Source organism: Corvus moneduloides, chromosome 3 (genome assembly GCF_009650955.1).
Source record: "Corvus moneduloides isolate bCorMon1 chromosome 3, bCorMon1.pri, whole genome shotgun sequence".
NCBI lineage: Eukaryota > Metazoa > Chordata > Aves > Passeriformes > Corvidae > Corvus > Corvus moneduloides.
In genome coordinates, this window is record NC_045478.1 from 33,439,623 (window position 1) to 33,466,610 (window position 26,988).

The following is a 26,988-nucleotide window of genomic DNA, read 5'->3' on the forward strand; positions in this document are numbered from 1 at the left end:
AGTGCAAGATACACCCCTGTTTAAGCAGTCTGGCTAGAACAGGCTTAGCATGGTGGCTTTTATGGGCTTCTTTGCTGTCTAAGAGCCTTCCTTTTAATATAATGATGTTATTTATGACAAAAAACTAGCTAAAACAGGCAACATAAAACTTTTTCCTTGAGTAGAAGAATCCCAGAATGGAGGGCTCATTAATTCAGTATTCATAAACATCATGGCTAATTATTGCTAGCATTTTTATGGCTGCTTCGTGGCAAGGATGATATCACTGAAAATCACTTAGGGTGAATCATTCAGATGAGGTGGGCCAACATTTACCTTTTTTTTTTGCTCATACATTTTACTTAATGAGTATTTTATATATCTTATTTACATCAAAATATTTATGAACATGATCGTCTTGATATCTCACCATAACTTACAGATTTTAATTTTCCAGCAAGAGAGGTGGGAACAGCCATCATACTAAAGAGGACAAACAGAAGAACATCGGTAGATCACGTTGCCGTAGTCTCATATGATGACCAAATAGAAAAATGTTACCTTAATCTCTGCAAATCCAATCAAATAAAGGAGCTGACATGGCATGAGTGAGAAACAGCTCATAGTCTGTCTAACTAATATCCTGTTTCTGATGATGAGTCACGTCAGCTTTTTCAAAAGAATATATGAAAAACTGAAAATAGACTTATAGGTGTGGAAGATTATACCAGAAAAGTTTCACCCTAAGTTCTAGTAGTTACAGGTTTGTTTAGCTTTCTAAAGTATTTCTTGGACATTGATAACCATGGTAACTTTTAATTTATATGAGTAACTTCTCACACTTTTGTGTCTGAGAACAGAAATGTGAAATATTAATGAGGGAATCCTGAAGCTGAATGGATGACTTTGACTCCCTACAGTCTTATGGAAAACAACAGTGGCCTTGCTTTTAATTTACACACATCTCCCAGTACACACTAATTTTAAGATGACATATATAACTGTCCGCAATTTAAAGAAATTCAGCTATTTAAAACTTTACTTTTTTCAGTTTGTGCATTTCTCTCCCATATAAATAATCACTCAGGTGAGACCAGAGCACATGCACATACATGTATACATGTGCATCCACACCTTTCCCTGAAGACTAAATTTGCTGATCTTCCTACAGGAACTGAAAATATCTGCTAAATATTTTCTGCACAAAGAGAAACGAAAGGTGGGTAGTTTAACCTTTGCTTTTTCAGTCTTTAAGTGATGTTCATTCTGCATAGTGTTATAACATGAAATCATGCTTTTTCTTTTGTGTGATTTTTATACTGCTTTAATATCTGACATAAGAAATACTACAGCAATTAGTCACGATCCTCGAATTGCTTCCTTTATCACATTGAGTTGTTGAAACAAGGACTAGAATAATCTAACCATTGGGAAAAGTATTAAAAAACCAAAATCGAGGATATAGACTCTGGAGAAATTTGAGAAATTGTTCACATTTGAGAAACCTGGCTCAAAATATCTTCAGTCTAATGACTATACCATTTGCACCTCCCTTTTCTAAGGATATTGGGACATCTCTAGCTCTGGGCAACAGCTTCTGGGAAAGGTAAGGCCAACACAATCACACTTGTGGTGGATGCCTGTTAATTCCCGACCACAAGTTAGAAGCATTTATCTGCACTGACATGCACAATGCCCTATTTTGCTCCCCTAACGGCTTACTGTTCTTCCATCATGATGACCAGTTCTGACAAGAGTGGACTGAGATAGCAGGCACCTTGCAAGTGGTACTGAACTGAAAACACTCTGAGAAGAACCAGGGTCAGATCTAGGCATAATAATGGCGAAATTTCACTTCTGAGCTGCACTGGAGTCTGGAAGCACTGACAATCTAGCCCATGATCCCAACCCATGTGAAAAAGGAGCAAGCAGAAGATTGTGATGCCTCCCCAGTCCCTCTCCTGCCTCACATAAGGGCTGTATGTACTCCTGCCTTTTGAACAATACAGGGTTGCTTGTTTAAATACACAGTCAAAGTCTGCCCCTCAGGGATCTCTGACTTCCTGAGAAGTCCTCATTTTTACTCTTTTACCTTCCAGTTGTCAGGTTTCTTATTGTTAAATATGTGTTTCAAAAATGGATCAAAATGGTCTTTAGGCAATTTAATTAAAATTTTCTGTTCTACTAAGGGCTTTGTCTTGATAGACCCTCTCTTCTCTTTTTTCTGTTAAGCTCAATTTTTTACGTGTGTCCAGCAATTCCAAGTTCTCTCCCAGTTTAAAAACATGTGGTAACATATAAAAATTAAGTTTTAAATGAAATACGAATCTTTCTTTCAAAGAAAGTACAGGTATGGATAATGCATTTTCTTAAAAAATAATTATTTTTTACATTCATGAGTTGATAGTCTAGGAAAATGGAAACTGCTCACTTTTAAAAAAATCCCACAAGGTGAAGGTGAATAAAGTACTAAATAAAAAGGTGTCCTATTAAATTAATATTTGAGACACTAGAAAGAAATTAAAAGCTCGACCCTTTAAGACAATAGGATAATTTATAGCATGTGCTATGGCATTTTGCTGAACTGGGCTGCACAGCTTAACAGTCAGCACCCTGAAGTATCTGCCTAATAAACCTAGCAGTCAGCATAACACAAAAAGGGAATTATTCTTGTTTCATTTTACCTTATAAAAAAAGATATGTTTTGGGGGTCTATTAACATTTGGGCTGACACCTTAAATTTAATTTTATGCTTTGTTTGAGCTTTTTACCTACAGTCAGTTGTAAGAAGGGAAGCTTCAGGGAAAAGGGCCATTCTCAGCAGTTTGTCTTGAAATACTGTAATCTACAGCACAGCACAGTGATAGCAAAACTTTTCACTGTATGGACTAAATGCATTTTTCTTGGTTATTCTGACAGATACCCGGCAGGCAGTTTCCCTCTGCATGATGTCAGCAGGGTGGGTCCTTGTGCAGCATTCTGACTAATTCTCCTGACCTGGTCCCAAATGCCTTGTACACCAATGCCTGTTGCTTCCTGGACTCAGCATGAATATCCCAGAGACTCCCATCTACCTTCATTGCTCCTTTAGTATTCATTCAGGTGAGGGCTTTGGACCTCACCTATTGAAAAGACCTTCGTTTTTCCATAGTTCACCTTTTTATAATCGCTAGCTCAAGGTTGCTTACCAGTGTTGGTAGAATTCCATGCTGTCAAAGTGAATGCTTGATGCGCCATCTTCTGTGAGCCATTCATGGTGGTCAAACATGGTAACTTGCTTGGACCATCAAGCATTACAGAATCACAGAATCCATTAGGTTGGAAAAGACCTCTGGGATCAATGAGTCCAAACACTGCCTTGTCAAATAGACCATGGCACTGAGTTCCATGTCCAGTCTTTCCTTAAACATCTCCAGGACGATGACTCTACCACCTCCCTGGGCAGCCCATTCCAATGCCCAATCAACCTTTCTGTGTAGAACTTCCTCCTAATGTTCAACCTAAACCTCCCCTGACACAGCTTAAGACTGTGGCCTCTTGTCCTGTCACAGGTTGCCTGGGAGAAGAGGCCGACCAACCCCTACCTGGCTACAGTGTCCTTTCAGATGATTGTAGAGAAGGATAAGGTCCCCCTTGAATCTCCTTTTCTCCGGGATAAACAACCCCAGCTCCCTCAGCTGCTCCTCAAAAGACTTGCGCTCCAGACCCTTCGCCAGCTCCATTGCCTTTCTTTGGACTCACTCCAGCCACCTCAATGTCCTTCCTGCAGTGAGGGGCCCAGAACTGGACACAGGACTTGAGGTGCAGCCTCACCACTGGCAAGTACAGGGAGACAATCATTAACCTGGTCCTGCTGGCCACACTATTGCTGGTCCAGGCCAGCATGCCATTGGCCTTCTCAGCCACCTGGGCACACACTGGCCCACGTTCAGCTGCTGTCGATCAGCACCCCCAGGTCCTTTTCCACTGTCCCGCTTTCTAGGCACTCTGCCCCAGCCTGTAGTGCTGCAGGTGGTTGTGGCAAGCTAAAAGCTAAGAGTGTTGTCACCCCCAAAACAGTACATCTGTCCTGTCAAGTTCATCCTCATGATGGTTGCGTTCCCTGCCATAGACCTAAGGGATAAAAAACAATGGGAACATCTGGGGCAAGTCACTCCGCTTTTACTGCTGAGCTGCTGACCATGGAAATAACATTTTAAATGTAAAACCCAAAGAGCTTCTTGCAATCAAGACCATAATCTTTCTCTTTCCCTCAGACTACTTTTGTCCAGACATACGTAGGTGAAGTCTACAAAATATATCACCAGAACTACAATTGCTTCTGATACCGATCGAGTGGAAGTCCTTCTTTTGGCCATAATTGATTTTAGACCAGGCCTTTAAACAAAAAAACTGGTTTATTAACTTGAAGAATGTTCCAATTTCTAAGCGTGATTGATTTTGACAGTTCTCATGTAAAGTAACCGCTGTAATGATAAACTGTCAACCGCTATGGTGCTGTGAATCAAATCTGCTGAAGAAACGAAGGTTTGCCCTTACAAAAGGTTATCATCTTGCATGGTCCACAGTTTTTCTTTCTATTTTTTTCAGGAAAATTACTTTGCTAACTGTCAGAGGTTTAATATATGGACTATAAAATTGAGACATTTTCAAAATTAATTGGCCTAAAGCAGAAATAAAACGTCTTTGCCATTATAGCAGCTCCCCATTGTAACCGTATTTCAACATATCTCAAAGCTCGAACAGTGTTCAAAGGAGTTTCAATTTTTTTTTTGGATGCTAAGCAAAAGTACAACTCTTTTAAAGAACATCACGTAAAACACATAGAATTATTTCTCTGTCTCAGTGATCTAATTTTTACTGTTTTAAATTTAGGTAAACAAAACATACACTCAAAACTTTTGGCAAGAAAAGAGTTTGTGGTACACTGTAAAATTATTATTCAAAATTATTGCTGTATTTTATAAACACAGAAATGGAAAGCATTATTAATACACAAAATCAGCTTATTTATTCTTAAGTGGTTCTTCTAGGGGTTGCCATACATAAACAGCAGAAAGGGCTAAATTAATGTAAGTTCATGTGAAATGCCTTTATTTCTGAAATTAAGTAGTGCATGTCTTCTCTCTTTCTGTCATGTTTTTTCAGTTGTATAAGTAACTAAGCTTCACTGTGAAGTTTCTGTCTTCAAACAGTCCCAATAATAACATCCTATTTCAAAAGAGATGAAATTTTGATGTAGATTTAAAAAATGCTAAGATAGAAGATGAAAATCCTTCGTTTTTTCTCTGCTTTTGCTTTTTTCTTTCTATTGCACTTATCCATGAACAGTGAGAGTCTTTCTAAAGAACTGTTTCTGGATAAATGAAAGCTACACAGCAACAAGAAATTGTATCTATACTGGACAAAGTGCTTAGTTTATTCTCTATGAAACTCCAGAAGTGAAAAAATATATCCCTATTTAGCTGCAGCGATCAGACAGAGCACCTCACAAAGCTACTTCAAATAGATTTTGGCAGGTCTTTTATAGTTGTTTCTCAAAGCCCTCTTGTGGTCCATTGCAAAATAACGTATGGCTAAAATACAGCGCAATTACAGTGATCCACGCTTTGGAAAACTGGGCTCATGGGAGGTAAAATTGGCTACTCAGGTATTATAAATCCATCTGACTGCACAGATGTCAATACTGATTTATACTCTACAAGGGTTTGATAATCTCAGCTTGTAGGAAAAGAGTTCCTTAAAGATGTGATCTGAAGACCAATGAAGTCATTGGGAGGTTTTCCATTAATTTCAGTGACTTTTAGATCAGTCTGTAAGCATTTAGTGTTAATTTAAAAAGTAAAATACAGGTAACCCTGGAAGCTAGCGCAAACACACATATTTTTTTAAAAAACATATCCAAAACATTAAACTTCAAATAAAACTTGAGATGGGAAACAGATTTAGAATCTTTAAGAAGTGTAGGCAATGAATTCCACAGATTATCACTGCTCTTACAGCCTGTGCTTTGCAATCCCACTATACCTTTCTTTAGTTTTCATCTCCACTGTGAAGTGAATGTGAAAGCACACACCAGTATAAGCATAGTATGAGGCTTGGAGCTGGACAATTAATTAAATGAATTTTGACTGGTGTGTCCAGCTAAATCTATTGCGCTCTGCCCCATTTCCATTTTTTTCCCAGTTTTTTTTTAGCTGACATGGGGAGGCCCACAGTGTCATGTTTCAAAGGAATGTTTGTGTTTGTGAGATGTTTGATTGAATTGCTGCACAGCTGTATGCATTAGCACCCACAAAATTGAGTGACCACTGTGGATGTGCATCAGAGGACAGGCAGAACTACTCATTTTAGCAGAAGTGCTGTTACCTTCTGCTAGAACAGGCTGCTTGTGAAACTATAGCATAAATTAAGACACGGATATAGACAATGACGTCATGAATAAAAATCCATGGTTTTGCATCTTTGAGCACGCAGCCCTGATAAACATGTGAGCTCTTTTGCCATTAAAACTCAGAAATCTACTTCTGCTATATTTGGAGCCTTATTTCTCTTTTTTTCTAATCTGGTGAGAGTTATTTACAATAACATTTCTAATCAAACCATCTTGGCTATTAGCAAAGTAATTCTTTGTATTTATAATAAAAGTGATCCTATGACCATTTTGAAAATTTTTATTAATATTGTGAAACATCACAACAAAGGAAAAAATGTTTTTTTCACACAGCCAATCACATAGGAAGAATGAAATTGTACATCTATTACCCAGTTTATAAAGTCATAAAAATTATGGTTTCCTTATAAAATAAATAGTTAACTGAAAATCCTTGGCAATTCTTCTAGTCTTTGTCCAGCATTAGAGGAGAACCCATATGTATAAAATTATTATAATAAATGATTTAAGGAGGAAAAAAAAGAGACCTGGGTTTTAAAAGGCAATGTGGTTTTGAGTTATTAGAGATCTAGGGCCAATTTTAAACATCATGAAAAAAATTCAACTTTGTTGAGGTTAGTGATTTTTAAGAAGGTAAGAACAGTCTGTTCTCTCCTCATGTTTTTATTTTTACTATCTCTAACTAATGTTTTCTTGTTTAGAGAAAGAACAATGTATTGTGATTATTTTTATTTGATTCATTTGCACTTTTAATGATTTCTGCCATTATTTTGAAATAAAGATCTGCGGAGTTAGCACAGGAAATTAATACAATTTAAGCTTTTATGAAAAATACTCTTACTGTACCAAGTGATGTGTTCAGCTACACTGAAGTCAATATGGTCTTTTGGCAACAATTACTTCTTGTTCTGTAAACAAATTCACATTTTCAAAGGACCTTTACTCTCCCACTGGAGACCAGTTCTGCTGCTGGCACCTTCACTCCTTTACATTCTTGTTTGGTAATATTCAGGAGAAGGGTTCTGCTGCTGACTCAGAAAATGAAGTGGAAATCCATTCCTGATACAAGGGACATGAAAAATGATGGGGGAAGACACCACAGACATTGCTGTGGCAGGCCAGAGTAGTCTGTAATTTCCCTGAAGATACTGCTAGCTCTTCTATTTCCATTGATGTCTGGAAGTTTGTCCATAGCCTTTTTTCTTGACTATTTCCCAAGTTATTCCTGTTTTTTTGTCTTTTGCTCTTAATACCCATCTGTCTTTTAATGAGGACAGAAAAAATTGCCACCCCAGTAAACTTATTGAGATGTAGATCCAGAATCCAGCATGTTCCACACAAATCTTTCCATGGAAATCTCTGGCTTTGGAAGAAGTTTTGACACAACAAGAAGAACTAGCCTTCTAACCTTTGGCCTTTCTACTGTACCATGAAAATATGCCTTTTTCTTTTTCTTGAGCTCCCATGTCTATTGCCTCTGATGATGAATCCTTCAACAGAAGAATTCCATAAAATTCAGATCTAGCACGTAACTGGTGTTTTGCGGTGTCAAATTGACATACATCTCTTCATTTATTCTGAGGAAGTAGGTGGAGTGGTACTAAGCAGCAATGAACCTTTTCTGTCCTCTTCAGAAAATGAAAGTCATCAGCTCAGCCACAACTTTGTTACCCTTATTTTGTCAGGTTTCAGATGGCTCTGAGTTATTGGTAAGATTATAGATAGATTTAGGCAAAATAAGTTATATTCCCAACTGACTTCTGTTTTGGAACTGTTTGTCTTGATTTAATACTCAACATTATCATAGTAAACAACTAAAACAAAGTTAATTTCTTTTTACTTCTTAACCAGCATATGAGTGGTATTGATTTCAGCTATTAAGAACCCTTTTGATACAGTTCTCACTGTATATCAAAGGAATTGTCATAAAAATATGATGGAGGGTTATGTTTAGATAGCATACTTACCACAGGAAAGTCTATCATGATCAAGTGAATGCATAGGTTATATTATCAGGGAAGCATATTCTGAAATATTTGATTTTTCAGCTTACAATTATTGAACATGTTTTCAAAATTTTCAGTGCTCGGTGAAAAGGAAATCTGTGTGTGGAAGTTTTGGTCAAAAAACATTCCAAAAGTTGTAAAAATAAAGCTGAATAAGTAATAAATTATTCAAACCCATCTGGGGACCTGAGTTATACTGTCTGCTTCTTGGCTTTAGGTGTCTATTCTTGCTGGAGTGTGTCATAGTTTCTGCTAGAAAGTGCAAAAAACCTGACCAGATGATGTCAGCACAGACAAGGTGGCTCCTGGCAGCAGATATTAAATAATGGCTGGCCTTAAACATGTGAAATGCATTTGGCTAGCTGGCGGCAGGCTGTACTGTGTGACCTCTCCTTCTAGGTGCTTTAGCGCCAGCCAGCAGAGTCCCTGGCACAGGGGTGTGAGCACAAGCTTGGAAATGTGTCCTTATTTCAGGCAGAGGTGCAGAGGCAGCTCCCCACCCACTGCTGGCTCCTCGTCGATCTCCTCTGGCAGGAACTCCCCTGAAGCTTCCTGAGTTGGTGAACACTTCCCTCTGGAAAGAACAAAATGTATTAAATTAAGGGTTCCCAAAGTTTTCTTTCTGGAGGGCTATGTAATAACTGGGAAGACCATATTCAAAGCCTACCACTCTCCAATACCTAAAGCCTTCCATATTCCCCTTCTGCCCTGTTCCAGACCCCAAGAGGCTCTATATGAAGCCAGATGCCCGGTCCTTCTGTTTTCCCAGGTGCTGGGAAAACTGTGCCGGACTATTGCCCAGTCCTGGCAGTGCCCATGGAGGAGACCTTGCTGAAGTTTCTTGGGCTTAATGTAAAAGCATAAAATGAGCTGAAACTTCTGATGCCTCCAGGATCCATCAGGTGAGTTAGTGCCAGTTTCTGACCACTCACTTAAGTTCTGGCTTAAAGATTGCATCTTCCTTTTGGGAATCTCTGCACTAGAGGGGACCTGCCTTTTACCCTCAGCTGGCACTGTCATGCTGTCCCTCCCTTATTTGTTAAAACATGCATCTCTGTATGTATGCAAAAAATAAAATGAAGCAAAAACCCATCTGCCAACCAACAGACAAGCCCAAGAGTGCTTTGCCAACCAGGCAGCTGGATCTGTCCTCTGAATAGTTTGTAAGTCACTTCAGATATAGTCTGAACTCCCCACTGAACACACTTACTGTTCCTGCAAGAACTGGCTCAGCTTCCCCTGCTGCTGAAGTGGAAATGTAAATCTCAATTTCCTCTTCCAAAAAGGAAAAGCAAATATTGATCCACGTTTCAGGTTTTTGCATCATCCTGTTTACCTTGTCTAGCCTGGAACCAAGCAGCATTGATACTTTTAGATATTTGACTTCCCTCATTTGAAATTATTCAAGTCTTTCGTAAGTCTGAAAAAGAAGTGGTTAAAACATTTTCTTTTGCTCACCCTTTTTCAGTAGCACTCCGTGACCCAGCAGCCTGCGTGCAGCTCTGAAAAGCTCCTGTACTGGTGGTGTTGTCTGACTACCCCGCAACACCTGTCTCTCCCTCACACCAACCTGGCCGTGGTTCAGAGGTGAAACAATACTTATGACACAGCATGTGTTTTGTGCCTTCTCCTCTTAAATGAATTTTTATTGCAGAAAGCTACAGTTTAAATGAGCTCAGAGACTGCTAATGACTTCTACTTCCTAACACACATCCAAACATCTCCTGCTGCCCTTCCAGCTTCATTCACTCCAGTGCCTTCTCTCTCCCCTTTCTCAGGTTAGCTCAGGCTGTGAGACAGTGTGTGATGTGCTGCCCAGGAGGGATAAGATGGGAGAAGAAGCAGAGGAAAGCAGCCAACCAGGAGATAGGAGACCTCTGGCAGGGCCAGTATGTGGCAGAAGTTTCTTCTAGGCCAGCCAGCAGTCAGGAGATGTAAATAGTCTGACTGGCACCAGCTGGGAAGTTCATAGTCAAAAGGTGTACACTGCTTCATCCCTGGTGGGCAGCAGAGACTGCCTTATGGGTCAGACGCAGCCTGCAAGCTGGCTGCAGTGCAATCTTGCCTTAAACCTAAGCTGGATAATATAATTTTCCTTCTAGAATAACAAAAAAAATTGCCCTTAATTTACAGAGCTATTTTGGGATATGAGATGCGATTGCTAGTTACTTGGATTGGTGTTGCTCCATTATTTGAATTTTCCAGAGAATGATGTGCATGCCATCAGAAAGGCATGCAGTTCTGCTTCCCCCCTTCTCCTCGCCTCATTCACTTTCACAGCACTTCTTGACATGTGTGGTTTGCTGTTCCTGCTACCTGGACTGAAATAATGGCCTCTGCCCTACTGACTTCTTTTTCTACCACAAAGATCTTGCTTAAACTTGGGGCTGCCTTCTAGAAAATGGTAGTGTTTTCCAGCTAAAACACCTATGGTTTCTTCCTCTATGAAGAATGCTTTTATACTTCCTCGGGAGATGGGTTCCAAATAGCACTCCTATGCCACTACCCCTAGCCCCTTTGCTGATTTAGCATTGTCAGTGGCACAGTATCCATGTGCCATTAATATTCTTCAGTGACCTTGACTGGGCACCTTATTAAACAGCCCCCTCTAGGACGGAGAACTTTTTCCAGTTGTTCAGGTAATATAAAAATCTGTTTTTATAAACCAATGCAAACCTCTGGCTACAGCCCTCAGTCTTAACTCACAGATAGGTACTATTGAGAGAGGAAGAGCATTCAAGGACTTTGGTGACTTAAAATTTGCTGGTAAGTGGTTTGTGGTGTTATTACTCCACTGGTCTTTCCCACAGTAGTAGACAATCCCATTTAAAAATGCCCAAGGCTTCTTCTTTTCATACGAAATAAAATCCTCTCTCCTAGGTAAAAGCAAACTCTGATTCTCTGCCCTGCATTTTCATTGGTTTGCACAGATTAGTACTTTGTCTTGCTATTTCCCTAAAGATCATAAGCAATCCTCTCTGTGATTGATCCAGCTCCTGTGCTGATCCCACATGCCAGCAGACCAGGGCATCTTTGCTGTCCGGTCTGATAGTTTTGCTGAATATTACAGATTTGTGATTCACTATTGTATTCCAGTAACTTTTTGACCTGCATTAGCAATGAGGTAGTTTTGTTCTAGGCTAGCCTGTACTGTCACGTCCCACACAGAGATTTTTTTTGTGGCTGAATGCCTGAGATGATTTTCTAAATCTCTGCAAGCTTTTCCAAGTTCTCATTTCTATACATATATTTTTGTACAAGAGAATAGGGCAGAGGGAAATTCTACCTTCTCTCCATTCCCTGATTCTCTTGTCTAGTAGGAAGTACTTAATGATCATTCTTTCTAAGGTTTCTTTCCAAGGATTATTTCTAAGGTCTCTTCCTAAGTCAAGAAATTTCCCTGGATATTCTGACCATAGAAGGAAAAAAAAAGCCTCCTGGCAAAAGCCACAGACTTTCGGGGCTACCTATGAATGCACACATGAAACCAGGAAGCACTGTCATTATGCTATAGGATTTAAGACACAGAAAACTCAGTATTTTGGTAGAATACAGGAGATAGAGTTTGAGGAACCAGTTTGAAACTTCTCCATGAGAGTCAACCTTGGAGTACAAAAAGAACTTCTCGAATTGCTTGGGGAGTTGATAAAATTATAGTAATGGATGCATTTGGACAGAAAGACAGTTGTTAACATGTTCCTGTTTTCTGGCAACAGGAGTGTGGGAGCTGAAGTCAATGTAATTTCACTCTATCTGCGTTCAGGAAAAGAACACAAAAGAATCTGATTTTTTATTGTTAAGCTGGCAGTACAGAGACTCACAGTTTCTGAGTTCTGGAAAGCCAGACATTCTTCTGAACTGAAGAATATTAAAACAAGACAGCTTGAACTCTGCTCTAGGCCCAGGAGTGTAAATCTGGAATAAGTTCACTGGTTTTGATGAGGATACTTTGGATTTACACCAGCAACTGAGAATAGAACTTGGCTGTGTGTCTTATTCTTCTGGTGGTAGTGAAAAACATGATCCTAATAAAAGACGTGCAAGTGATCACAGGAGTATTCTCATACTGGTTCTACGCTTAAGTTTTAGATGCAGGATTTAAGATTGTGGTACAAAATCCAGCTATACAAGAGCACCTCTAAGCAATCTGGCAAAGAGGATCTATAAGAAGAGTGGCAATCTAATGCTTGCATGGCTCCTGTAGCTGTATTGGCCTGTCTTGCCTTATAAGAGGAGATTCAAAAAGTATTGTTGCATTTTATTTTAAAATTTATTTTAGTTTATGGGTATAAACACACAAAAATAATTTTATGCAGTAATTGTTTGGAAAAAGGCTGTGTGTGTTGCAGGAACTGAAGAAGCCCGAATACTTTGTGTTGTAATGCCTTTACGGAAATGTCAGCTGTGGAGCAGACCTTTATAGACACTGGCATTATCAGCTTTTTGGATTGCAGCATTATTCCTTGTAGCCCAGAATTGTTTTATTGTGGGTGACTGGTTTGCAGGTGAAAATATTACAAAACCAGTAAAGCTGCCTCATGTGCTGCTTTGACAGTATCTTCTCTTCTGTGAGAACATGTGTGAAAAGTGTTATAGACATAAAGCCAGAACCAGATCAAGCCTTCAAAGGTTGTTTTTTTTTTCTTTTTGGTAATATTTCAAATCCTGCTGTGACTTTCCAGTTATTTAGGTGCTATATTGCAAAAACTTCCTGAGCCACCCTTCTTGGCATGATAAATCCACAGATACTGTGCTTTAAAATGATACACAGTTGGGAAGGTTTCTAACAAGCATCAAATCCATTAGATTTGTATTGCTTTTTCTATTGTTTAGTAATATTTGAGAGGGATTGGATGCGTCTGTGACCTGGCTAATTGCAAAGAAAATTACAGAGTATTAAAAACAAATGGGAAGATGGAAAAGAAAGTTGTGGCAGGATTTTGAAAGGAGTTTTCAATCTCATGGACATTCATTGTCACTTGAATGACTAACTGCCTCGGGCTACGTTGGAAGTCCTATCATGAGAGCTGGAAAAAACAAAACCCCAGCTAACCCATGCCTCTAAACTTAAAAACCCCAAAAGCTATAGTCACAGACTAAATAGAGTATGATTTGAGGCCATGCTATGCTCTGCCACTGGCTTTAATTGGACAAGGATGTTCATGTGCTTTGATTTTTCCTAGTGACCAAAAAGAATCAATAGAAGTGTCATCAAGCTGCATATTTTGCTCTTTATTCACTTTGATAATCCCTCTCCTTAGCTGGAAACTGCTGCCAGCACACTTAAAACATAATTTCTTAATCACACGGTCCCTTAAAGTCAATGAGGTGATATTTAAAGTTTACAGGGATGATACAAGAAAATCCAAACACTTTTGGTGCTAAACGTTCTTGAAACACAGTGTCTCTGGATTTTCTCCAATATCTGCACACTGAACAGTTGAATCCAAATGGGATTCCAGTCCAGTAATGCACTTACTGTTTACATAATAGTTGAGGGACATGAAAGGCTTTATTAAATCAATCAAAACACTTTTGAAGTTAAAATAACTAAATAATGCTTTCAGACACATTCTAACCTAGTTTACTCCATGACAACAAATAGATCTTCATTTTTTTTTACTGCTTGGTACTTCTTTTAGCCTTCTTTTTCCAATGTTCTCTAAAAAGAAGCAGGGATAAATGAATAGACTGACTTCACTAGCGTGGGCTTCTTTAGAGACAGAGAACTATGCCTTGATGCTGTAAAAGAAGTGACTAGGCATGTCTCATTCGGCATGATGAACAGGGCTATTACTGATGTCATTAAAGATGATATATTTAGTTATGTCTATTTTCTAATGAAGAGTATGTTTCATCAACACAGATGGCACATCTGTTTTGTATGACATTTCTTGAGAGTTATTCACATGAAAGTTCATTACTATTCTGGATTCTGTTTACGTTTAAGGGGGCTTTCCCAAATGGGATTGCTGGTCATATTTAATGCCAACAGAACCACCAGCACTGCGCAGTTACTTTAAAATACCTACAGCTTCCTGGGTGATGGAAGTGTGATGTGTGAAACCATAAACACAAATGAGTTCAACATGCCTGTCTGGGGTTTTTTTTTGGTCTTTGTCTTGCTCTGTTCATAGAAAAGACCCACAGAGTAGATCCAAGTATTACCTGCACATTGCTATTTTGATTTTTTATTCTCGATAGCTTTGGGAACATGAAGCATTTTTACCAATGGTAGCTATGTTCTACTCTATGTTTTTCTACGGTAAGGCAGAAAAAGGAGTTGACAAAGGTCTTTCCTTGATCTTTCTGTAATAATGATACAAGACTGAAAGGTTTTATCACTTTTATGCTGACTGATAACAGTAGGGCTACACATTAAGAAATCTGAGATCCTTCAGTGGTGTCTCAAGTCTACAAGAGAAAACTGTACTTCAGTTTTTTTCCATAACCCTTAACCCAAATGTTGATCTATGTTCTCAGACCATAGCTCAGGTAAGTCTGTTATTTGCTTGCTTATTAGATATGTGTTTATTCAATGTTTTTTTCTATCAGTATAGATATTAAACACCACATTCCGTAGCAGTGGGTGGGGGAATCAGTAGCGCTGCTTGCAATACAAGTTGCAGTATGTCTGTATTCAGTTAAAATCTAGTGGAAACAGAATATATTCACCAGTAAATATCATCATGATAGATGATGATTTGCCATTTAGACAGAGGAACCCATCACTAGAAAAAATGGGCATATATTGTACTGGCACTTCAAATACTACTCCTTAACCTGTATTGATGAGCCTTTTCCAAAATTCTTGTTCCTTTAGATCTTTGTCTCATTAGCCTGACAGTTTGCATTAAAATAGGATAACAGCTTTTACTCCATGTTCTGAAAGCAAAAAATAGGATACATTAAAGGTAGGGTAAACACCTACTTTCCATGTCAGAGGTTCCACTGGTACAAAATGTTATTGGCAAGCTGATAGCAAGGAGAGTAACAATAATCATACCAAATACTTTTGTTTAGAAAAATACGTCCAAGAAGAGAAAATTAAGTTTAGATATGGTGAATCTGCTTCCTTAGAAGTCTGTCTAGCTGGCTACTTTTAATTTTAAAAACTTTGTAACAATCTTAGTGTAAGGCATTTTGGAAATTCATGAAACAAGAGTTATATTAAAGAGACTGAACAGCAGAAGCAATTAAGCATACTTAATTAGTTTTATAGTTGATTTCCCAAGATAATGGTCTAGAGAGACAGATAAAAGCCCTGAAATGGCAGCATTATATAAGTGGCCAGGCAATTAATAAACCTTAAAATGTAGATCTATTGCTATAGAAAATGTTACATCACTTCTGAGTTTGTAGAGTATTTATGGCATCTCAAGCACCAGGTCAGGAGTATTTTTTAATGTCTCATCAATGAAAAACATTCTTAATTTGAAATTCCAAATTTGTTATCTTTCATATTGCACAGCTGACATACGTCAGGGTTTTGAAATCCACAGTTTGACATGAGATGCTCTGAATGTCTTGGGAGTATGGAAAAAGCTGTGTGATTTATCTTTGCCTTCTCTCAGATAAATCTTTCAGGCACAGTTCTGGCATTACATCAGCAAAGCCTAGGCTTGACTGTTGTGACTAGGCTAGTAGGAGGCTTGTCTTCTTCCTTCTTCTTTTTTTCTTCTTTACTGGTGCATGTGTAGCCTCATTGATTAATCCACCTCTTCTGTCCCCCAAACAATCAAGACAAAACAAGAAAAGAAACAAAACTTGTGACATATGTAACTAAGAAGGCTGGTTGGACTTTTAACCTCATTTACTTGTATTCATTTGGTGAATCCTTCCCAGCAGGAATTGTCTCCTTCCCAAGTTAGTACAAGATGCAACCCTGGAGGGGGCCTTTGGGAATGACTACCATCAATCCTAAAATAACAAGTACTGAGTTTGATCCAGAATGGTGTGTTTGCAGAGCATACACACTGAATAGTCTCCATTTCCAAACTTACTGTGGTTAACAGACTGAAAGGGAAAATATTTCCGTCTCTTCATTACACAACTAAACAAAAATTTCTAAATGGCTTTCAGTAGAACTAACAGGCAAATTTTGTATGTTTCAAGATATAATACAACAAAGCTGAACTATGCTACAGCTTTGAATCTTCAGCTGCAATTCTGTATAGATCTGAGAAGCCCCCAGTTGCTTGATGGTCTGAACTGGTTTCTGACATTTAACCTATTCTTGAAGATGAAGATGTAGGGTAGATCAGTATAGGAATACCATAAAAAATGTTGTATCCTAAATTGAATATACTAATATGTAAAAGTTACTTTATACTATAGAACAAAAGCTTTTTCACAATTTATAAAAATTTTCTGAATCTTTTCTGCAACTTTCATTTCTTCTGCTAATTCTTCCCTTTCAAAATTTCCGAAAGGCTCATTGATTTTTTTACTATTATACCCACTTGTGACAAGTCATGCCACTTTCAGACAGTGATAACTAGTAAGCAAAGCTACCCAATGTGTCACCCAATATTTATTGCAGTAAACAAAGCAATGGTGTGAGATCTAGGCCCTTCCGTGCCAGGAAGCAGTGGAAGTCACCACCACTTGCTAATAGCCACTGTGGGCTTGCAAAGGTGGCTGCATGGGACAAACTATTACAAGGGCATGAGATCTCCTGCTGAATGACAAAGATGTCATGCCTCAGTCTGTGATGCCTCATGGAACCTTCTGGTCTGTGTTCTCTGACTCTGCCTCCTGCTGTGCCTGGTTTTTCCAGCTTGATCCCTTGCCTCTTATGCTCCCAGTTTCAGTTGTCATCCTGTTGATTTGGCTGCAGTGAGCAGGGTTTATGACTGTCTTATACGAGCCCTGAGAGATAGCTTTGTTGGTGTGAATAATTCTCTAAGTCCCCTAATTGCTGCTAATATTTGCTTTGTTTTCATAACATCTCTAAGCCAGATTTTCCATGAGGAGGTTACCAATAATGCTGCGTGCCCTGAGGAATTCTTGCGCATGCTCCCCTGCTGTCAACTTTTTACTCATTCTTGGTAAACAGCTCTTGTCTGGGACAAGTGTGACCTGAAAGATGACATATGGTGCACTGATGCTCATCTGGATTTTAGGAAAATGCATGACCAGTTGAAGTCAGTCCTATATCTGTGACTGCCGGTGGTATCAGGTTCCTCTCACACACTGTCTCCTCTGTGTGAGCCAAATTGCTTCAGGGCATGGGCCAGATTATAGCAGTGCTGTTTAATTTCCTATCCAGCACTTAGCTCCCCACATTTTCCTTGTGGATTGCTTCAAACTGCCAGTCCAACCACTGATTTAATATGCAGCCAGCTGGCTGGAGTACACTCAGAGCCTGGTCAATATTTGGAAAGAAGAACACACAATGCCTGATTTCAGATGAAATAATGGAACATCCATAAATACAACATGATTTTTGAAGAGGCTGCGAAACTAGTCATTTGTCAGATTGGTTACCAATGATCTTAGTCTTTCCATCAAAAAAAAATTACAGGGCTTCTACAAAAGCAAATCAGAAAACAAGATAGTGGAAAACTGTCTCAAGTACTTTGCTGATAGTCCCAAACTTGAGCTTTGCCTCTCACAATTCAGTTTCTCAACAGAAGAAACAAAAGCTGGAGATAAAGGACCTGAATATGAACTTGTTGCAGGATAGCATGTATTTATTTCCACAAAGATGTCTCTTGAACTACTAAGCGAGGTTTAGATCTTCATTCTCCATCTGCATTTCAGTCTGACCTTTCATACCCCAGTGACTTGAGCAGTTTGGGCAAAGGCAGCATTATGCCAGAATGAAACACAGAAGTAGGAAAAACCCACCAGCATGCCTAGGAAAGAAGGATCACTCACTTCTGCTGCCTGATTTTCTCCTGTTTGTTTATGAATTTACATAAGTACACTTTCATTTCTATTTTGGAGTTTGAGTTAGGTTCATTTGCTTCTGTAGGAGAGTTCTCAAAAATGCTAATCTTGGCTTTCACTTAGCAGAACTGAGTCTTGTGAGTGTGAAACTTCCAGGGTTTGTTTCCCATTCAGTCATACAGGAAGTTATCTAGGAAACTGTAACCAAGTCAGATGATATTATGAAAATATGACAGAATATTAATACACTCTGAAGAATAATGAAATGACATTTCAGGTTAGCAAAAGAAGAAAGTTCTATTTAATTCAATTTAAAAAAAAAGTTTGGTCTACCTCCATTAATAAAAACCCTAACTAAAATATTCCTGATTGTGTGTGTTTGGCACATGGTGATCCTTGTGTATGGAAAAATAATAACTCAGAGAACTGAAAGTAACCTGAACAATGTGCAATAAGGTCCTGTGTAATCTGCCAATGAACAGCTATACCTGGCATGAAGGTTCATCTCACCTGTTGTCCCACAGACTTTTATGAACGTGCTTCTGTGCTACACCTGAGTCTAGTCCTGCCATATGTAGCAAATCACACTAACTGAACAATGAATATGAATGGATTTGTAGAAGGAAATCAGGAATACTGAAGCCCTGCTGCTGACTCTTGGGCTCTTGGATCACAGCAGTTAGAACATAGAATCAGTCATGGAACAGTTTGGATTAGACGGAACATTTGAAAACATCTAGTCCGAACCCTGTGTGTGCTGGACATTGGGAACATTCCTTTCTTTTCAATCCTTTTTTTTTCAATTCAGCTTGTTTCTTGGTGTCACCTCACAATGTGAACCATGGTAGTGGGAGATGACCCAAAGACCCATGCAGTAAAGTCATGAGACTACTGGAAAAGGTCAGACTCCTGAAGATATCCTGGGACAAAAGAAAAATATACCTAGCCTAGATTATTACAATAGGAATTCCATATATTTTTCATTCCTATTTTTCTAGTTAATGAAATGCATAACATTTTAAAGTCTGTCTACAATCTCAAATGCAAAGCCGCTTGGCTCCTTAACACCTTCATAGTCTGGCTTGCCCTTATCTTTATATACAAGAGCTGGCAGAAGGATTAGTGCAGTAAAAAGAAAGAGTGATTGTTACAGTGCTTGGGATTTTCAAAAAATTTCATGGGCTTTATAGGCCTCTGTCCTACTTTGGATACCTCTTGACCTGGTTTATGAACTAAAAATAGCAGGAAAGTGAGATTGCAGACATCAGGCCTAAGAACTGCAGAGCAGATGCAAGAGAACTATGCAACAGTTATTAACTTATTTTCTTGTCATAGGTATCTTGGGCTTTCCATGCCACAGTCACTTGTCTTGCCCTTTAACTAGTATTTAAACCATCTATATTAATCAGCCTGCTTATAGGGTAGGAAATTCGTTAATAAGTTATTTAAGCAAGGGGATAAAAACCTGGCCCAACTCTCATTGACCCCAATGCAAGGATTTTACTTTTCACATCTTGAAAAAGACAGTGACTGAGCTATCGCTCACTTTCCTAAATACAAACAGATTAAGCTATTAAATTACCTCATCAGCTTTATATTAATGTGGGATTTATTTATTTATTTATAAGGCAGAATGAAAACAGGAGTGCTGTAACACAGATGAGAAACATAGTGGAAAATGAAAGCAAACTGAATGTCTTTCAGTAAATACATTTACTTTAATTCGTGACTCAGGCCTAATTCTTGTCATGATTTTGTTATAATAAATTTTAAAGAAAATAAGATTACAGCGATAAAATAACATCTCCTACAAAAGTGTACCTAGAGCACACATGCAAACAGTTAGACTGTCTGTGTACTTTGCCTGTTAAATAGCAACTCAGTTTAATTTTTCACTATTATTTCCAAAACTGTCTTTGAAGCTTGATCTGGAACAACTCATCCCCAGAACAATGTCTTAGACTTCCCTGCCCAAAAGAAATAATTAAATTACAAGAAAAATAAACAATTGTATCATTCCCATGTTTAATACTCACTTTTGCCTGAAACCTATGTTCAGGAGATCTCTTCTGTCATAAATTCTTCTTTTACATGCATCTGAGTTTCTTGAACTAAGAGATTTCTCAATTACTGCAACCCAGAAGTATTAAAAATGATAAGTTTTTAGTCATGAAGTATCATGTCATTGAAAGCAAATTGCTCCTTGGGAAGGAACAGTATAAATTAATCTTTTTATCTAGAAATAAAAACAATTCTGAAATTTTTATGACATGAACTATTGCCATTGTTAACATTATTTTTTCCAATTTCTGTACAGGCATAATAAATCCACAGTCAAGTGTAAGTTTATGACATTTAGTGGTATGTAAGAGGCTAGCACAAGTGAGGGGTGCTTGCTAGTGTCAACTCAATGCTTAGATTTGACAAGATATCTCAAAGGAAGTGTGAGAAACAATTAAAATGAAATTTCACATGTAGTAGCCTATTGCATTTGCTTTTTTATTGTCAGTCAAGATAAACTGACTTAAAGCAGGACAATTTTATGTGTCCACTGGAGGATGAAATGAGCTGCACTTAAAAGGGCCTGCAACTATAGGCTTTATAACCTAGGATCACTGTTGCTACTACAGATGTCTACAAGAGCTGAGATAAATCCCACGCCAACAGGAAAAATGTATTGCCATGCTTCACCCCTTCAGCTTTCCCCATCATTCCTATTTTTCTGTGCTTTACCTTAATATGCAACTTCAAGGCTTTCCAACACTAGAAAACTAGGTTATTGAGAGTAAAACTGCCATGAGCAGTCAGTTTCTACAGGAGAATCCGATGGGAAATGTTCTCAACAGCATTACTGAAGTCCACGTAGACTACATCCACAGTCTTTTCCTCATCCACTAAGCAGGTCACTGGATCATAGAAGAAGACCAGGTAGGTCATGCAGGACTTGACTTTCCTAAACCCAGCCTGGCTGGGCCTGATGCCCTGGTTGTCCTGCACATGCTGGATGAAGGCACTCATTATGACCTGCTCCATGATCTTCCCTGCTTGATGAATTTCTAAGCCTAGTATAGCCCTAGCAAAAAAAAAATCGCTTGCTCTGTGTTTCTTTTATCAATTTATGCTTCCATGGTCATTTGCATAGCAGTATAGGTCAAGTAACTGCTATTCATCTATAGCAGTTAGAAATGGTAAGATGCAGAGAAATTATATGACTATCCAGGTTTTTTTTCAAAATGTTCATATTATTTAGACAATCGTGTAAAAATAACAGTTGTTTTGAAAAATTAGTAACTGCAGTATAATATTCAGTTTCTGAAAATGAAGATTGTTGTGTGTGTAAAATGTAAAACACATTTTGAAACTGTAGTGTTTAATATTGTTTCATTGTTCTTTCACTTGTGATTTATTGCCCCAGTGCTGGTCTGTACCTACTGCATTGTCTGTTAGCCATGCATTCTGCTATGCTATTTTTTTTTAAATTTCATGAACTTGCTAAGGATTTAATAATCTTTATGTGTGTCTTAATATCAACATCAGTAAACTGAGAGCAGCATCTTGACTGCCAGTATGTATTTTAGATATCTATTAATAAATACACTAGCAGGGAAAAGAAATTCTTCCTGGGTGAAATAACTGCTAGAAAAAACTGTGAAAACCCGACTCACTGTGAAAAGCAAACTGGTTGAAAGTGGTGCCTTTCACACAACACTCTGTGCTGCAAATCTAAGTGCGAGAGATGCGCAGTTTCTGCAGTGTTATGGTCCATGAGCCCATGCCAGTGCCTTGGAATAGTATTTCCTCACATCTGTTCCTTCCTTATATATTTGCCAAAAATGTTGAAAGAAATTGCTTCAAGTCACTCAAATACTTGCATTGTTGTTTGTTTTCTTTTTTTTTTTAAATAAACCTTTTTCACATTAATGGTCTATTTAAACATGACACAGTCTGTCATAATTCAAACTGCAGTTGAGTTTTCCCATTATTTGTCTTATACAACTGTGATTTTTTTTCTTGGAAGGGTAGCTTGCAAAGAAGTGGTCTTCATAGATGAAGGTTATTGTTCGTAATAGGAAAATCATGAAGAAGAAGCACAATAGCTTTCTTTTTTGAAAAAGGGGAAAAAGATCACTCCTTCAAACCTGAACAGAAATTTTAATTAAAGTATTTGTCCCAAGGACAAGAATAGTCCAAAAAAATAATCCTGATTATACAAGGAAAAAATTTATACTCATGTGATGGTAATAAACCAATAATTTAAAATAATTTTAGCAATTTTCACTCTTCTGAACTACATTGGTGTCTTATTATTCTAATAGCTCCCAGTTTACAGCTTCTTTGCTACACTTCACTAAAAGATAAAGATCCTCTGCATTCCTGTGCACAGGCTCTTTCATTGCCTTCTATATGTCTAACCTAACTCCCTTAACCCCTTTATTTAGGCTTTCCTCCCTTCCATTGTTCAGGACATGCTAAGGACCTTGGACTGGGGCCGTATTCCAGAACATCTATGTAGTTCCAATTGCCTTGGGAAATTTGTTTATTCATAGCATTAAATTCTGGAATTTAATTGTTTGTCAGCATCCAGAATTTTGATTTAAGCACAGTGAGGACAGGGTTCTTGGAGTATGCTGGTACTTTTATATATGAACAGTAAGCTTTTAAATTAAAAGGTGTCGGCCTCAAGGGGATGCCTGTCTGTCTTTTAAAGACTGCAACAACTTGTCAGTGCATACAGACATGTTACACCTCTGAGAGTGTTAAAGAGGAAAGGTTATAATTTCTGTGTTTTCTCTGACTGTGCAGAAAGCAGTGGCTGAATACAAGCTTGCAAGGTATTCTTCTGAACTTAGACACAATAGCAGCGGCAATACTTAAGACAGGATCTGATAACAGGGGTCCTGAATATGGGTCTTGTACACCCTACTATTACTTTTTCAGTACAAGTCTTAGTGAAAGAGACTGGCTGGGAGTACATCTGAATCAGAGGTGTATGAAAGATCATTTGTGTGATTGTAATATTACTACTACTGAAATCAGTCTGCTACCTTCAATTGTAAAAGCCCTGAAATGTTGACTTTGCTGCTGTTTTAGCCAAGGTATGCTAAGATTTTTTTTCTTTTTTTTGTTAAGTAGTGTGAACATACCTTGTGACTGAAGATCAGAAGGAGCAGGCCTCACATGAGAAAAGGAAGAAGGAAGAAGGCATGAACCTACAGATCCTGAGAGTACAAATTTTCATTGTTATAGATGGTGTAACTATGGAAATAACTTACCATTTCCTATTGGAGTTTTAAAATTGCATTATGTCCGGTGTAACTATGGAAATAACTTACCATTTCCTATCGGAGTTTTAAATTGCATTATGTCACACAATGGTTCTCTTTGGAGACTTTTTTTTCCCTTTTCAGTGGTGTTAAGTTAAATAAAAATAAAGAAAATACTGCTTCCAGTAAAATGAAACTGTTAGAGTCAAATACTTGCAAATATTGCAAAATGAAGGAGATGGCTAAAATAAAAGAAGTGCACAGGTACACATATGGCTGGGCTACTGAGGCAGCTGGTGTGGGGTCTGTAGCTCAGACCCAGGAAGCTGTGACCAGTCTGGAGAGATGGTCCCGTGAGGAACCGTCTTCCCAGAGCCCAGTGTCTTCCCTCAGCCGTAGCCACAGTGCCTTTGCAGAGAAGCTCTCAGCTCTTTAGTGATGCTCAGCTCGTGATTTCAGCTCTTTGCTCTGCAGGGCAATCTCCAGGCCAGACCAGGAGGAGAGAGACGAGAGACTCGTGTAGCAGTTCCGCATAGGGCAGCTTTATTAGTCCGCACCCCACGAAGGGGAGGCCAGGGACGAGCTCTCTCTGCTCTCACAGGGGCAGAGGGCTAGATCTCATAGGGATACAGGGGGTGGGTGTCAGAGGGTAAAGGCCAATGGGTTACAAAGGATCTGCATAGGGTCTCCCAGAGGATTCTGGGTCTGTCTTCTTCTCACCATAACTGCAAAGTGGCTGGCTTTCCAGGGGAGTTCTTCTGTGAGGTTAAGCACTCTCCTTATCTCAGCAGGCCTTCCTCCAGGACAGAGGCTGGGCATACCCCACAGGCTACCAAGTATGTTTCATGCCAAGGTTATAAACACAGTTACCTAGAGTCATTCTGTAGTGAGTAAAAAAAACCCAGTTATTTTCAGTGAGGCATTCAAACCACCAGTGAGTAAGTGTTCACCAGTTGTTCAAGACCAGGCTGCAGGGAGCCCTGAGTAACTTGGTCTAGTGAAATGTGTCCCTGCCCATGGCAGGGGGGTCAGAATTAGATTGTATTTAGTGTTCCTTCCAACCCAAACCTCTAAGCAAAGGCTCATTTGAGTTACACCTCAGTGCAATAGCTCCATATAAGTGAAAAATCCTGCAACCCAGGAAAGTTGTGGGTTTGATTGTTTTGATTGTTTAGTGAGAAAAATGAGAACATGGCTTCACCATCTGTCATTGGTGTGAGAACCATAAACAAGTCTAAACATAATTTAGAAAATTACTAACATCTATGCTAACATCTTTACTAACACTATGACAAAGGCTCTAACCAGTAGAAAAATATAAAATAATGATAAGTGCTATCAACTGAGGGACATTATAGACTGGGGTCTTTGGCTTTCAAATGGTTGATGTTTGAACTCTACTGCATTAAAGGTATAGCAGAAATATACACATCTTATGGCTACTTTCAAAGCTGTCTAAATACAGACTCTGCCAAGTAGAATTACATTCACCTTGCAGCAGAGATCCACTACTCTAAATATCCTGTGTAGTCATTTCTTCATTATGGCCTCTTGCTAATTTCAGTACAGGAGTCTTGTTCTTGTTAATTTCCAGTGTATGCAAACAGACTATGTAGGACATCTCTGTCTCCAACTGATGGGTTAGAGACATTCTCAGAGAGAAGGCCAGATTGGAAGCAGGTCCAATAATTCCAGGATACAACAATGGAAGCATTAGATCATCTCGATTTGCCATTAAAAATATTTTCTTAACTTTCTTTTCCAGCTGGCTTAAATTCTTTGTTTGAACTCCATGGAAATCAGATTCATCTTGACCCTGAATGCATTGATGAGTTCCTGGTCCATTTATTATTACAAATGGTTATTTTTTAGAGGAAAAACAGTGGCTAGGAGAAACATTACAGAAATGTTTTCTTAACTCTGGTACACCTTGGGAAATTCAGGTTTGGGTGAAACTTTAACCTTTTGTTTCCATTGCAAGGTGGGAGCATTTAAATTCTACTGACTTCTGCTATTTTCACATTTCTTCAAAAAGCCCCTCTGGGCTATAATAAATTCTGTGTGTCTCCAAAGAGAGTTATGTGGATTATGTGTGCTGTTTTTCCTAGTATTTCATCAGGCTCATTATTAACATTGGACATATCAAAGGAGTAGCCAAAATAAAGCAAACTGTAACAGCTGTGGAGATGCACATTTCTGTAAACTGGCAGGCTGATTTGTGAATTATGCTTTTCAAGTAACCTCATTAAAATGTGTCCTTTAGAAAAAAACCCCAACTTATCTTTGTTTTTGTCAAAGCCTTTTTCTCCCCTTACATTCTTGAAGTGATGGAAACATGGTGCAAAATATCACAGGCCAAGAGATTACAATAGAATCTTGAAAAGCAGAAGAAATGTGCTTGAGACATTACAAAAATTGAAAAGTTCAGCCACAGTAGTTCCCCCAGTACATGAGAGTTACTGGCAAGGTGAAATAAACACAGAGGGCCATGCAAAAATTTGGGGTGCTGGAAAATATGGTGTGAGAGGAGAAGCATTTTGTTCACCAGGTAGGATAGAAGGCCAATGGGCCTGAAATCCTCCACTGCATAAAGCAAAGTCATAGAGAAGACACGTTTAGGGCCTCCCCAGAGCTAGTCCCCAGAGTAGATATATTAATTTTCTTTAAAAATCAATGTATCAAAACCAGGATGTAAATCAAAACCACAAGCAAGTTAACTAAATGCAATTATAAATGCACTTTTGAAAACTTCTGAATTTGAATTTTCATGCCAGTGGGCTCTGACATTAAGCAGGTTATTTTAAACTGTTATGTGAATGTTTCCCACACTGCTCACTGGGGCTGGAACTGGAACTCTGTGGAGGAGGACAGTAAAACTCTTCCTATAAGCTGGACTAACTGGTGACCCAAGCTAACAGATTTGATCAAAGGCTTCATTCTCTTGAATCCTTTGCCAAACTCACATCTCACCATTTGTGAGTAATGTTTCACACCATCTCCAGTTGGCCCAGACTGTGTTGCATTCTGGTGGGTGATGACCCAGCCTCTATTACTACTGATACCTCCATCACCTCTTGGCTAGACTATACCTGTGTAATCAACCTGAGCATGATGCCTACAGCACTTAGGAAACTCCAGCTAATAGAGAAGAGTGGAACAAATATTCACAGCCACACTGGCTACCTGGGATCCACCAAGCCGCAGAGATTACCCATGGTATTTCAGCTCAAGCTCAAATTTCTTTTATACTATCTGTGAAGAAGACTGTGATTGATCCAGTACCTTAAGAGGGACTACAAGAGAGATGGAGATGGACTTTTTACAAGGGTATGTAGTGATAGGACAAGGGGGAATGGCTTTAAAATGAAAGAGGGCAGGCTTAGTTTAGCTATTAAAAAGAAAATCTTTACTGTGAGGCTGGTGAGGCACAGGAACAAGTTGCTCAGAGAAG

The 26,988-nt window shown here is 38.7% G+C and overlaps 1 long non-coding RNA gene across 1 annotated transcript; it reads right to left on the bottom strand.

Moving 5' to 3' along the window:
* Positions 1-3,581: 3,581 nt before the first annotated feature.
* LOC116441780 lies at positions 3,582-25,899 on the bottom strand. Its single transcript, XR_004239237.1, has 4 exons — positions 25,890-25,899; positions 22,990-22,991; positions 21,298-21,309; positions 3,582-3,841 (listed from the first exon to the last, which is right to left on the bottom strand). It is a non-coding gene; the product is annotated as an uncharacterized LOC116441780 (long non-coding RNA).
* Positions 25,900-26,988: the final 1,089 nt, after the last annotated feature.